Source organism: Aethalodelphis obliquidens, unplaced genomic scaffold (assembly GCF_003676395.1).
Source record: "Aethalodelphis obliquidens isolate GAN/ISIS:26980383/991018 unplaced genomic scaffold, ASM367639v1 scaffold14, whole genome shotgun sequence".
Lineage (NCBI taxonomy): Eukaryota > Metazoa > Chordata > Mammalia > Artiodactyla > Delphinidae > Aethalodelphis > Aethalodelphis obliquidens.
The window spans coordinates 11,691,527-11,704,444 of record NW_020837958.1 but is presented as its reverse complement, the minus strand read 5'-3'; positions in this window follow the sequence as shown (position 1 = coordinate 11,704,444).

Below are 12,918 nucleotides of genomic sequence, written 5' to 3'. Positions count from 1 at the left end.
TGACCTGCAAAGGTCCTCAGAAGGTGACCTGTGAGGTAGACCTGAACAGTGGGGCTCTGGAAACCCAGGGAGGAGCTCTCCAGGGAAATGGAGTAACACGTGCTTGGGCCTGAAGCAGGGAATTGCTGGCGTGTTTAAGGAACTGAAAGTTGGGTAGTATAATTGGAGATAAGTGAGAGAGAATGTAAGGGTATGAGGATGAAGAGGTAGACGGGACTTAGAAGCAGTGAGTTTGGGTTTTATTCCAAGTATAATGGGAAATTATCAAAGGTTAAATAAGAGAATGATTTTGTTTGGTTCATTTATTTTTAAAGATCACTCTGGTCAAGTGGAGGTTCAGTTGGGAGGTTATTTGTGCACAATGGTGATGGTGAGAAGAGGTGGACATCTCACAGAATGGGAAATTGAGGTTATTTGAGAAACGAATCCACTTTCTCGGTGGTGACATCAATCAGTGCAGATGTATGCTTTTCTCCATCAAACGTCAGTGTGTTCAGATACAGACAGAGAGATTGTGGATAGTAGGGTTTAACATGCAAGTCTAGAATTTTGTCTGGAAATGTGACTGAAGGAAAGGGATGAAAACAGTATGAGTGATTATATTATTGTAATAGAGTGATTATAATGATAAAGCATATATTCACAGTTGAATAAGGAGGAAAGTTAGAGTTGGAAGAGACTGGTTACGAGAATGTACCAGGATCAATAAGACTGAGGAATTGTTCAGTGTGGGTATTTGAGCAAGTGCGCTGAAAAGGCTAGGATGTTAGTGTCAATAAGAGGTGTGTCTAAAACCAAGATGTGACCCTGAGGAACAAGGAAGATAAGAGAAAAACTGAGAAGGATGCTTGGCAAGCAGTGTTCATGGGGACAGCTCAGTCCATCAGGGAGATGAAGGGAGCAAACTGAGAAGAACTAGTGGGTGTAGGGATCTTTGTTGATCAGAGGTGGGCTATCTCCAAGGGCACCATGGGTGTGGGAGAGAGGAAAAGAGTGGGAGGTTGACCCTAGTTAGGGGAAGTACAGAGCAGTGAAGGGAAGGAGAGTCTGGTGATAATGGACGATCATCCAGGCTTGTGCTTCTGGGAGAGATTGAGGTAAACGGAGTGCAAGCCTGTTGGATTGATCCGGATGCTCTCCTTGGACAGGTTTGGCATTGGGCCTGGCTCTGAGATCCAGGATTCCTTTCCTGGTGGTGTGATGGGTTCCAGGGTGACACTTGTGAAGCTCTGGCTACAGACAGGAGGCAGGCCACTGGGGACACATACAAGTGAGGGCATCAAAGACCAAAGACCTTGTTCTAGAAGACTCCTGGTGCTTCCTTATAATTACTCAACCTCAGGACAGTGGTACTAAGTAGATTTTGATTCCCATTTTCCAGAAGCTGAAACTACAGCTCAGACAAGTTAAAAGATTTGGCCAAGATGAGACAGTAAGGATGGAGAGAGGATTTTAAACCCAGGTCGTTGCAAACCCCCGGCCTGAGTTCTTTCCATTATCACACCATCACAGGCACTGTACCTACTGTAGTAGGAACCAGAGAGAGAGATGCAGGAGCTTCCTCTGAGTCTGGCTGGGAAGAATTTCTTCGTTGCTTGGCTGTCATTCTCATGAGATTTTGAGCTTCTCGATGGCAGAGCCTGTCACCTTTGTGTCCCTAGCTTCTAGCACAGTGCCTGACACATTGTAGGTGCTCAATAATATTAATGAATGAACAAATTAATGAATTTTCTTTTTTCCCCTCCTCCTTTTCTTCTCTTCCCTTCTTTCCTTCCTCCGTAGCAGGTCAGTTAGCTCAAGGGCAGCTTTATGGGCCCACAGCCATGATTTCCTAGACTTTGCCTCAAAGCTTCTGATCAAATTGCTGAATCTAACTGAGATATCCCTTAACAATAAAAGAAAATCTGTGCTTTCACTCTCTGCACTGTGGTGTGGAATACTCAGAATTATTAGAACATTCATTACTGAGCCTGAGGAGTGCAGTCTGTGTGTGTGTGTGTGTGTGTGTGTGTGTGTGTGTAAGTGTGCACAGGCTCATGTGTGTAAATTATGAATGCATGGTCTATGTTTGCCACTTTACCCTAAGACTCCAGAATGGATGAAGCCAGCATTAGCAGATGGATTTCTCTAAGGATTATTAATATAAATAGCAGTCAGTCCTGTGTGCTTTTGCTTCCGTACTCTGATGCCCCTCCCACGTGCATTTTCTTTGGGGCAGTATCGAATACTCTGTTACTCTGTTACTCTTGTTACATCCTCTTATACCTTAAGGTGGCAGCAACAATCAAATGGTATTTATAGAAAATTAACTGAAAGGGTGAGGAAGTGGGAAAAAGAGAAAACGAATTCTTTCTGAAATGTTCTATAATCCTCCATTTTCTGCTCAGCAGAATTATATTCATAGCGAGATTATTCATTATTAAGAGTTTATTTCAGCCCAGACTGTGTGTGTCAGTAGACCAGGACTAGTTTCTCGAAGTGGGTGGCTGGAAATAAGTTCCTTATCTGGTCATTAAAATCGGTTATCCAGGGTTTCTTTATGATAATTATTAATTCTGCCAGTGGCTTTTGCATGTTGATTAAATTTTGGTGCCTGATATATAATATTAGGATTCAGTTGTTTGGTACCATTGTCATATTAGCAGTAGTGCGTATGTGTGGGTATGTTGGCCTGAAAAATTCTCAAGTCTTTGCAGTGCCCAATACTTATTTTAAAATAAGTATTTAAAAATTCTTAGTAATTTTTTTTAGATTTTTAGTTTTTTAATTAAAGTATAGTTACTGTACAATATTATATGTTACAGGTGTACAATATAGTGATTCACAATTTTTTAAGGTTGTACCCATTTGTAGTTATTATAAAATATTGGCTATATTCCCCGTGTTGTACAATATATCCTTGTAGCTTATTTTATACCTTATAATTTGTACCTCTTAATCCCCTACCTGTATGCTGCTCTCCCAACCCCCCACTGGTAACCATTGGTTTGTTCTCTGTATCTGAGTCTACTTCTTTTTTGTTATATTCACTAGTTTGTTGTATTTTTTTAGATTCCACATATAAGTGATATCATACAGTATTTGTCTTTGATTGACTTCACCTAGCATATAGATTTTTCGCTTCTGTTAATTCAAAACATATGCGAACACTATCTTTGCTGAGAACTCTATTTAGTTGGGAAATCTAATTTCTAACTGTAATCATTCTAATAACCTTCAAAGAGTAATAGTAATGAAAAGGAATATTACACTCTGAGGAGTTCAGATCCTCTTCCTTCTTTTCGCAAGCATCCAAAGAAAATGCTTCAATATGTTGATGTTGGGAGTTTATCAATGTTGATAGTTTGGGAGTTTAGTTACAAGTCAGTGAGAGACATACTTTGTAGTCTTGTGAAGCTTTCTATGTGCTGATTTGGAAAAGTCTCAAGGTATATTATTAGGCTAGAAAAAGGTGAAAATAGTATATTTAATAGTCCCACCTGTAAATAAAATAGATATATAAAATAAATGCTGTTTTATGGTTTTCTATTTCCTTTTCCTTTTTTTAATAGAGGGCCACAAGAAAGTGTTAGTATCTGACTCTGGAGAATTGGACTAAGGATGTACAGAGAGAACTTTTGTTTTTCAATTTATACTTTCCAGTTAGCTCTGTTTCAGGTTTTACCATATACAAGTTTTAAACAGAATAAACCATTTAATTAGTAGCCAAAGGGGTTGATCACACTGAGTGGGGCTGAGGAGGCAGGTGCAAGTGGCTTTAAAGCCAACAGAAGTCTGGTAGCTGTTGAAGCATTTTTAGTTGTGGACTTTGGCACAACTGATATCACTGTGAAGTGGCACCTTCAGCCCTAAAAATTCTTAATAATTTTGAGACTTTGGTAAAATAATATTATTAATAAATAAAATACTAGCAGCTACTATTTATTGTCTACCATCTTCCTAATACAGTCTCAAGCTACCTGTGTTTAACATGTGTTGCCTGTTTTTATTTTAATTAATAAACTATTTTTAATAGCAGTTTTAGGTTCATAGCAAAATTGAGCAGAAAATACAGAGAGGTCCCACATACCCCCTATACCCCCAAATGCAAACAACTTCCCCCATTACTGACATTCCTCACAGCAGCAGCACATTTATTGCAATCCATGAACCTGCACTGACCCATTATTATCACCCGAAGTCCATGGTTTACATTAGGATTCCCTCTTGGTGTTGTACATTCTGTGGGTTTAGACAAATGTATAATGACATGTATCTACCATTGTAGTATCATACAGAATAGTTCCACTGCTCTAAAAAACCCCCATACATCCTCTTCCCTGACTCCTGGCAATCACTGATCTTTTTACTGTCTCCATAGTTTTGCCTTTTGCCAGAATGTCATAAAGTTGGAATCTTACAGTACATAGACTTTCAGGTTGGCTATTTTCACTTAGTAATAATGCATTTAAGGTCTCTCTGTGTTTTTTCATGGCTTGATAGCTCATTTCTTCTTAGCTCTGCATAGTATTGCATTGTATGATGTACCACAGTTTATCTGTTCACCTACTGAAGTAGATCTTGGTTGCTTCCAAGTTTTGGCAATTTTGAATAAAGCTGCATCGTCCATGTGTAAGTTTTTTATGTGGACCTAAGTTTTCAGTACCTTGGTTACCTCGGAGTGCAATTACTGGACGGTACGGGGTGCGGCAAGAGTTGTTTAGTAACCACTAAACTGTGCTCTGAAGTGGCTGTACCATTTTGCACATTTTGCATTCCCGCCAGCAGTGAATGAGAGTTCCTGTGGTTTCACACCTTTGCCAGCATTTGGTGGTGTCAGTGTTCTGGATTTTGGCCATTCTAATAGGTGTGCAGTGGCATCTCATTGTTTTTATTTGCAGTTCTCTAATAACATATGATGCGGAGCATCTTTTCATATACTTATTTCACATCTGTATATCTTCTTTGGTGAAATGTCTGTTCAGGTCTTTTGAACCCACTTTTTATGTGGCTTGTTTGTTTTCTCACTGTGTTTTAATATTTTGGATAACAGTCCTTTGTCAGATGTGTGTTTTGCAAATATATTCCACCAGCATGGCTTATTTTCTCATTCTCTTAACATTGTCGTTCACAGAGCAGAAATTTTTAATTTTAGTGAAGTCCAGCTTGTCAAGTATTTCTTTCATGTATTGTGTCTTTGCTATCATATCTACAAAGTCATTGCCATGCTGAAAGTCATCTATGATTTCTCCTTTGTTATCTTCTATGATATTTTACATTTAGGTCTGTGATCAGTTTTTTTTTTTTTTTTTTTTAAATTTATTTATTTATTTTTGGCTGAATTGGGTCTTCGTTGCTGTGCACAGGCTTTCTCTAGTTGCGGCGAGCGGGGCCTACTCTTCATTGCGGTGCGCAGGCTTCTCATTGCGGTGGTTTCTCTTGTTGTGGAGCACAGGATCTAAGCGCACAGGCTTCAGTAGCTGTGGCTCAAAGGCTCTAGAGCACAGGCTCAGTAGTTGTGGCACACGGGCTTAGTTGCTCTGCGGCATGTGGGATCTTCCCGGACCAGGGCTCGAACCCGTGTCCCCTGCATTGGCAGGCGGATTCTCAACCACTGTGCCACCAGGGAAGCCCTGTGATCAGTTTTGAGTTAGTTTTTGTGAAGGTTTAAGGTCTGTGTCTAAATTATTATTATTTTGTGCTTGCTGATGACCAGTGGTCCCAGCATCATTTGTTGAATCTTTTGTCTACTTTTATATTCCCTGCAAACCCAAGCAAGAGTTACTGCCTTTACCTCCATATTAAAGACAAATAAAGCAAAGGGCGAAGGTTCACAGAGCTAATAAATAGTAAAGCTGGGGGTGGGAACCCAGGTGTTTCTCACTTCAAACTCCTCCTATTTTGCCCTTCAATAAAATGTTTCTGTGAGCCTGCCCAGGAAGTAGGGTTCTTAAATTAATATGTCATCACAGTTTAACAAAATGCATACAGTGATTTTAAGCCTAGGGATTATTTCCGACAAATCAAACCTAAGGAGAAAAATAAATTTTTGAAAATATGTTAGATAACTTTCTCTCATTATCCAACTATACATCAAACAAGTATTTGTGTATGAAACGATGTGTTAGCTGTATTGGATGCAACACTGAATAAGATACAATCATATCTCCCATAGGAAATTTAAATATTGTGATAAATGTGTAAACAAAAGTCTACGTTGACTACAAAGGAAGAAGTGATTTATTTTGCTTCACAGAAGAGAGGCTTCTTGCGATAAGCTACAGAATTATTCACAACTATTCTTTTGAGAAAAAAATAATATGTCTTCTCTCCATTACCACTCCACCCTCATGTAAAACATTAAAGGTAGCTTTGGTAATAAGACAGAAGTCGGCGAGGTAGAGCAGGAAGTCTTGTTCTGTTGATCTCACTCTGCTAAGTATGACTGTGGACAAATTCTCAAGCACATGAGACTCATAAAACCTGGAATGGGAGTTGGGGTGGAAGATGATTCTGGGAGGTGGTGAGGGAATGGTTAATTATCATAAAGTTATGTAAGATGGGCACGTAGATACCACCGTAAAGCAGAATCACAGTCAGGAGAATTGGAACTCAAAGTCAGAGAATGGTTTCATTCATTCAGTCATGATTTGGTAATTACCAAATCTATGCCAGTTCTGCAGTATGCTTGCACACTAGGATTATCTAAATGCCTGTCTATTAAGGAAATGAGTGTTTCCAGAAATTCTCTAGGTTTGAATATGGAGGACAGCATCATGTGGACCTAGTCTTAAGTAAATACTCGTGTCAGGGCGAGGGGGAACAGAATGCCTGTTAGATCACTACATACGCAAGTCATGGCACAGAAATACTGTCAACTCTGGGACGAAGATGATTCTTTCATTTAGGTAAACTGAAGGGTCCTTATTAGCATAGGCCCAATGTGGAGGGTGAGAAGAATTGAGGGTTTATGGGGGAGGTGGAGGTATTTATTTCCCCTGGAATGGGAAGGAGGCACAGAGCTCCTCCGTTCATCCACTCATTCATTTGTTTATCGAACTCCTGTATGGCACTGACTATATGCAAGCACTTTATAAATAGTAACTCACTTATCTTAGTAACAATCTTGTGAGGTAGGAATTATGATTAAACCTATTTTACAGGTAAGGAAACTGAGCCCCAGAGATATTGAGTAACTTGTCCAAGGTCATACAGGTCACAGATGCTTTTTTTCCCCTGACAACCAAACTTACACTGAGATAGCAAGTGGTGAACACATTCTAGTTTTATGCAGACAATTGATTTTTGAATCACCATTCCCAGGACAGGGAAGACTTCATGGACCTAAGCATCTGCTTCCCCCACCTAAGCTTGGCATGGACCAATTAGCACCTTTTTCCCTCTGTGGCATCAGAAAATGCCCTGAGAACACAGACATCTTGTGTTATCAGAGGTCTCAAAGCTGGAATGGAACGCCACCAAATCCAAACTCATAACAGCTTCTGCTGTCTGTCATATCACTGAGATGTTTTTCACAGCTAAAATCACACCAGTGCGCCTCTAACGGTCCTGAGCTCACTATGACTGCAGACCTTGCAGCAGCTCACGTACTCCACACAGACATTATCTCATAACCTGGCTCAGACTCAGATATGGAAAATGGCCAATAAAGATGTTGAAAGGGATTGGCTCAGAGAAAGCACAGCTAATCACTGTCCTGCTGGATGAGGGTGATGCAGGGGCCCAGGCCTTTCCTTCTATTTTTAAATCAGGAGTCTGAGCAGTAAATCCCACATCTCCCTGAATTCACTGCACTGGTCCACAGAGAAGCATGGGACGTGGCCTAGAGTGGCAGCTGAAAGAATTGCTCAAGCAGATTGTCCCTTTCTCTGCCACTCGGGTATAGATGGTTTAAAACCACTAATGGTTGCACAACTCTGTAAATATACTAAAAAGCACTGGATTGTACACTTTAAATGGATGAATTGCACGGCGTGGGTATTCTTAGTAAAGCTGTAAAAAATCAATTGCAAATGTTTATCTGTTAATGTTGATCTGTAATGAAATTTTATGTATTTCATCTTTGAATATGTTCTTTCACACAGATAGGTATTGCCAAATACAGTTATCATCCACGAAAAACAAAAACAAAAACAAAAATTTACACTGTCATGAAGGGCATTTCAGCTGCAGGGCTACAGTGGTTGGCATAATAGTGAACTTCCTGCATCTCCGGGGCTTCCTGAACCTCTGGCTGGTGCTTTTCTGCCCCTCAGCCCTCACAACCGGTGATAATTTTGAATGAAATGTCATGTCGAAGTTGTTGATAACTGTTAACCTTCTCCGGGAGGTAATTGAAATGTCCCTCTATTTGCACTGGAGACTTTGTATTTATGAAACAGTTTGCTGAGTTACGTATCATTGAAGATATATATTTTGAAAAGAGCTTTCCCAGCTGGCTTTGTGGCTCTTGTGTTTTGTTTCGACTGGAGGATGAATGAGCATCTGGATTAAATGTGCTTTATAAAGGGTATTAGTTACATGGCGGCACTTTTTTGCACTTGTAATTTTCAACTTGACTTCCCTGTCATTTGGCATTTGGATTTTTATGTATAGTAAAGCCCCCTTTAGCTGAAGTTTTAGCAACCCTTAGGTGTAGAGACTAATAAACAGATGAGAAAGTATGTGGCACATCAGTTGGGACCAAACAGTTATGCCATCTGTACCTGATCCAGTTTATTTTCCTCTCCGTATTTGCTCAGCCCCACCTGTCACCTGGGTCTTGGCTACTTGTTAGAGGGAGAGCCCTGGCCACTGCTGCTATAGTTTCCTCATCTTCCAGCACCGCTCGATATCTTACAGGGTGAGAACCAGGTTCCAGCACAATCCCTGCCATGGCAGGGATGACGTAAACGTTGACACCTTGGATGAATTGACTGGACCCCAGAAGATACGGTGCCTTCCACCACTTCTGGTCTCGGATAAAACCCAAATGTTGGGGCATGAGAATTGGCCTTGGGCAGTCAGTTTACACGACCTGAAAATATGAAGCAAACTTTGACAGGAACAAGCCGGCAGATAGATTCTGTGCCCTTCATACCCCTTCAGGTTGTTTCCATGCACAGTGGCTCCATTCAGCCTCTCAGAGATGCCTGACATGACTGAGAAGTCGGCTGTGATTTCCTGGTGAAGACCAGTTAAGCCACGTGCCGCCTTGTGATTGATTTTCTGCATTTCTGCCTCACTTCCCTTTTCCCGCAGACTTGCTGCTCTTAGATTGCCCCTCCTAATAAAGCATTCCTATGTAGCTTTAGGCTACTGTTTTCCTATTTTCTAGAGAACCTGGCCCAGACAGCAGGGTAAGAGGGACTCCCTTCTCAGATTTTCAGTGATAATGGTGGTAAACACTAAAAATAAAGGAAAATAAAGAGGGTAGTTTAGGGTGAATAGGAAGTATGCCAAAAAGCAACTGGGGGATGTTAGTTCCTTTTGAGAAAAATGGGATAAGGTGGATTCACAGGAGCAAAGCTTTGTCAAGGTTCTTCTAGGGTAAAAGAGGGGAAGAAGGTTATTTTAGACAGTGTAATTAATACTTCTTAATGAAACAAAAAAAGCCCCACAAATATCTCATCAGCTTAGCACAATGTAGATTTTTTTCACTCAAAATTGTATATGGTTTTGGTGGTTCTTCTCCATCTTGTAGGTAGGCATCTGGAATACTTGGTCCCCAAGATTTCTGGGGCTGGGGCAGAGCGCTAGAGCTGGAACTAGAGGTAAAACAAGAGCAGGAGAGCGAGAGGGAGAGAGAAAGTGAGAGAAACACATCAACTCTTAACTGGCTTAGCCCAGAAGGGACATACGTCCCTTCTCTTCATAATTCATTGACCAGAACTAATCATATCGCCACAGCCTAACTGCTAGGGAGGCTGGGAAATGTAGGGGAACAAATAGATTTTTGTTGAGCACAGACTGTCCCATGTCAAGTTTTATCAAGAGAAATTAATGGAGAGGTGAGACCAGATGGGACAGGGTAAGAGATTCTTACCAGAATAATGCAAAGAAGATCTTCAAGAAATGTCAAAGTGGGTACGAAGAGCTAGAATACAAGACCTGAGACAAATGCCTGTTTAGAAATAGAGGACACAAAGGGGGAAGGAAAAGACTTCCAAAGGAGGATTAGGTAAATACTTGGAGCAGAGATGAGAGAAAGGACAGACAGTTGGGAGCAAGCCTCTGACAGATAAAAGGATGAAGCCACAGAGGAAGCAGTTCTGCCACTTCCCAGTGAGACATAGCAAGACACCCTGGAGAAGACATCAGGCGAGCTGGCCACAAAATAAGACAGGACAAGGTGTGATACAACACTCCTTAAAATAAAGAGTGTTGAATTCTTCACTCACAGATCCACTCACTGTGGTCAGCACAAAACAGTGAACATGTGATGATGTCCAGTTCCTCAGATAAGCTCTAGCCCCCATTTCTGTAAGGTCTCTCAAGTTGAGCTCTGAAAGGTCATGACTGGAGATTCATTTAAGAGTGTTTCAGGTGCAGCTGTCCAAGGTGCTGTGAGTCACGTGAGGCTCCTCAGATGTACTTCACATCCCAAGAAAGGAGGAGCTGGGCTGCTGATCTCAAAGCAGCCATTCATCCACCAGGATAGGGCTGTTGTGAGGATTAAATCCAGTGCCTGGCACGTTCTAAGTGATCCGTACATGTTGCCTATTGTTTGACTAACTTTATGCGGTTTCTGTTTTAGAGATTAGGAAGCTGAAGCAGAGAAAATTTAAGAGACTTGTCTGTGAAATTATAGCTGACAAAAGCATATAATAGCAGATGGCCATCAGGTAGTCTAGAACAGTGGTCCCCAACTTTTTTGGCACCAGGGACCGGTTTCCTGGAAGACAATTTTTCCACGGACGGGATTGGGGGGGGGATGGTTCAGGCGGTAATGCGAGCGATGGGGAGCGATGGGGAGCGGCAGATGAAGCTTCGCTCTCTTGCCCGCCGCTCACCTCCTGCTGTGCGGCCCGGTTCCGGGACCCCTGGTCTAGAAGATCAGAGGTTGGTGTCATTAAAGACCTCCTTGATGAAATTACGTTCGAACAGAGAAATGAAGGATAAGAAGTTAACCAGGCAAGGAAGGTGAGGAGGATAAAAGAGGGGAATCCAGGTAGAGGAGACAGCATACAAAAATGCCTGAAGTGAGGAATGAACTTTAGCCAAGCTGGGTAGAGGATGATGCAGTCAAGAGCTCTATGAAGGAGAAGAAGAGTGGTCCCAGATGAAACTGGAGAGGAAGACAGGCTTAGGCAGAGTCTTATAGGTCATGCTAGGACAGTGAACCCCATCCCAAGAGCGATGGTAGTCCACTAAAGTGCTTCAAGCAGATTAGTGGCATACAGATTTGTGTTTTATAAAGATCACTCTAGCTGTTATATGGCGAAAGGATTGGGAAGGAGGGCAGGTGAGAATAGAGAGAACTAGAAGAAACTACTGTAGTAGTTCTGGGGATAAACGATGGAGAATTAGATTGGGATAGCAGTAGAGACAGAGAAAAGCTGAGGATTTATTTTGAAGGTAGAATCAGCTGGAGTCTAGGGATAAGGCAGAAAAAATTATCCTGATGTCCAGGTTTATGGCATGAGCAGCAGTGTGAGTAGAGTTACCCTTTATTTAGATGTAGGGTATATTCTACATTGTTGGTTGAAGTTTTTTAAACTTATTTAAATGAAATAATTTTAGATTTAGAAGAATTTCAAAGGTAGTGCAGGGAGTTCCCATATACACTTTACCAGCTTGCTCTACATAACCATGGTACATTTATCAAAACTGAGAAATTAACACTGGAATAATCCACCAGCTAAGCTACAGACCTTACTGAGATGTCATCAGTTTTCCCACAGATGTGCTACTTCTAATCCGAGATCCATTCCAGGACATTTAGTTGTTACGTCTCGGTTTCCTACAGTCTGTGACCCTTCTCAGTGTCGTGAGCTTGACACTATCGAAGAACACTGGTGAGGTATTTTGTAGAACATCCCTCGGTGTGGTTTTGTCTGATCTTTTTTTCATGATTAGGCTGGGGTTATGGAATCTGGCAAGAATATCACAGAGATCATGTGCCCTTCTCAACCCATCACATCAGAGGATACGTGATATCAACATGGCTTATTAGGTCACTTGGTTAAAGAGGTGTATGCCAGGTTTCTCTACTTTAGAGTTATCATTTTTCCCTTTCCACACTCCATTCATTCGAAGGAATCACTAAGTTCACAATAAGTTCACACTCAGGGAAAGGGGAATTAAGCTCCATCTTATGTAAGGAAGATTATCAAATTGTGGACATATGTTAAACCACCATAATAAATAAGTATTTGAGGGGAGGTACTCTTAAGCCATGCAGATATCCTATTTATCTTTAAAGTTTCTCATCCATTAGAGGATTTTGCCCGCAGCAGTTATCATTGTGGTGTTCTAATGGTAACTGTTTCTTTAATTCCTTCTACATCTATCATTTGGAATGATAGTGTTTAAAAGTTACATATTCATATTTATTCAACCAGCTAGTGTCTCATTTACTTAATTTATTTTATTAACAAGAATAAGAGATTCTTTAATGAGGAGTAGTGTCTGCTAACTTAACACTATGTATATTCAGCTTTTCTATTCATTGGAAATGGTGTTGCTTAGGAGGGAATGTAATTTTAAAAATATATAGTTCATTTATTTTGACGTTATTTTGAGTCTATTTATTGTTTAAAACTAGAATGAACAAGATAAATAATTCCTCAATTCTAGACCATAGTTAATAAAACAGCATTCTTCTCAATCCTGTATTTCCAGTAGAATAAATGCTAGGCTGGTAATTAGATTAATAAAAAAAATATGAAGTTCTTATCTAGTATAAAGCATTAAGGACACTTCCACAGACTACTATTA